The sequence below is a fragment of the Filicampus tigris genome, chromosome 7, assembly GCF_054856515.1.
Source record: "Filicampus tigris isolate MCC_2025a chromosome 7, RoL_Ftig_1.0, whole genome shotgun sequence".
Taxonomy (NCBI): Eukaryota; Metazoa; Chordata; class Actinopteri; order Syngnathiformes; family Syngnathidae; genus Filicampus; species Filicampus tigris.
This window is the reverse complement of record NC_141223.1, coordinates 27,974,440-27,976,890: the sequence shown is the minus strand read 5'-3', so window position 1 is coordinate 27,976,890 and position 2,451 is coordinate 27,974,440.

Below are 2,451 nucleotides of genomic sequence, written 5' to 3'. Positions count from 1 at the left end.
GGTCTGACAGAACCCCTCCTCCGGCCAGATCCCCAAGGAGGAGGCAGTGCCCAGGCACCATCAACAATGAGCAACCATCAATAAGAAAACAAACAATTACAAATAAAAAAACTTGATTATGATTTAATTTTTGTGTTTCTTATTTAATTACAAACATAGACAAGACAAGACAAACAAGATCATCAGATGGTTACACAGGGGTAGTTTGGATCAATACTCAACTTCATGAGTGTTCATCATTTGGTCTCAAAAGTTACATCACACATTGATGGCGGCTTCCTGTTTATACTACAACTCTTATATTATGAAAATTTAGTTTCCTGCATTTCTCGGAAATATTTGTTGTAAAATACAGTTTAAACACTTAATAACAGTAATGATGGGGACTACCTGCTTATACTACAACTCTTATACTGTGAAAAATACAGAAAAGGGTATTTCCAAAAAATAAGAGTTGTAGTAGAAGCAAGTAGTCCCCGTCAATATGTGATGTGATGTTGGAGGCCTAATTATATACGACCATGAACTTATTGAGCAGTAATAACTATGAGAATTCAGAAAAATTCTGAAAATTACATGAAATTGTATTTTCACAGTATAAGAGTTGTATTAGAAGCAGGTAGTCCCCGTCAATATGTAATGTTATTTTGAATGCCTAATTATGCACTACCATGAACTTATTGAGCACTATTTAACAACAAACATTTCTAAAAAAAAAAAATGTATACCCATACTATAAGATTTGTAGCATAACCAGGTAGTCCCCATTGATATGTGATGTGACTTTTGAGACCTAATGATGAACACTCATGGAGCTATTGAGTATTGGTACAGACTCCCTTCTAAAATCTCCTTTTCCCCCAAATGAGGGTTGTATTGTAACAAGCTGGAGATCTTCTGTGTGTAACCATTGAATAAACATGACAATGAAGAATAAAAAAATGTGTTTTTAAATTTGAAGTAGTTCGTTTTCAAGTTGATGCTTGCTATTTGTTGACGGTCCCTGGGCACCTGTTGAAAAAGAACAACCGCTGTAATTCAAGTTGTAGCTCTTCGGCTACCATCGTTTGCGTTGCAATGACATTGCAATTTGGAGTTATTGAACGTACAACTCCGAATGTGCCAATCTGTTGCTAACTTTACCTAACTTTGGTCTTCCGCCAAGCAGGAAACCTACAAAAACTCAGTCCGTTGTTAAATTTTCTTCCTTTACAATTGTGGGTGGCACTACTGCACCCCCTAACACAGCAACAGTTGCCGGTAAGATGGCGGACTCAGCAGACATGTTGCTCGTGGTCAAATTCCTCAAATGCAGCAGTTGAAAACCAATTCCTCTCAAGAAAACTGGGTTACGACAAGAAATATGCCTAAACAGAAAATAGAATAGAAGAACAAAGAAGAAAATTCAACTTCTGACGCAAAAACAGCGTTGTCTTGCCGGCTAGCAGTATAGCTAATGTCGTGCTAGCGGAGGACCATTGCTATATGGGCCATTCTACTGAATTAGTTCAAATTCAGAGTTTGAAAATGTGTGAAATGTGTATTTTATTTCAGAAAAACTTTTATTGTATTCATGTTACACCATATCTAAGGGGCGCAAATATAGTAAAAGTACAGTCAATTTTCAAATAGTATAGTCTCACTTTTCCCTAATATCTTGCCTGTCCCTAAAATGTGTCACTACCGAAACACACAATTACAGAAGAATAAAAATAATTCTACGAGCCGATTCATATTTTTTTCCCATTCCCCCCTCTACAGAGTATTTTTATAAATTAATATATATGGTTTTGACATCAAAACCAATCAAAATGAATTTTTAACAGAATTTAAAATGACTTTTCCCTAAATAATTCAAAATGTATGTGCTATTTTTTATTGTAAAATTGTAGAAAGTTGATCATATTGCCTTCAAAAGTCATCATTAATCAAAACAAACATACCCTTAAACAATCATTAACAAAAATTGTTATAATTGATATTTTTATTTTTGTTAAAACATCAGTTTTTTCGGTAGTGACTGCAACATTTCAGTAGTGACCATATTGTTGCTGCTGTTGCAGTAATACTTGTGTGTGAGGGTTACATTGTAATCACTTAACTAGTTTTTGCTATATTTTAACTTTTAACGTGTATTATAACTAATGAAACATTATTTTTTCCATTTTCTACTGCTTTGTGCTGTACTCAGGGTCGCAGGCAGTTGGAGTTGATCGCAGCTGACTTAGGGCAAAAGCAGGGTACACGCTGGACCGGTCACCTGTCCATCATGACAGGGCTCTTCATCATTGAGAAGGTTTCACCTTCCAAATGAACATTTAATTGGAATGACAAACATTTTTGGAACATACATTTCCCTGTATGTATGTTCCCTTTCTCTCTGTTTTTTTGAGAGACATCCAGTGGTCTTGTCTTTTCCTCCATGCTCTTCTGACTTTCCTTTGCTCCCTG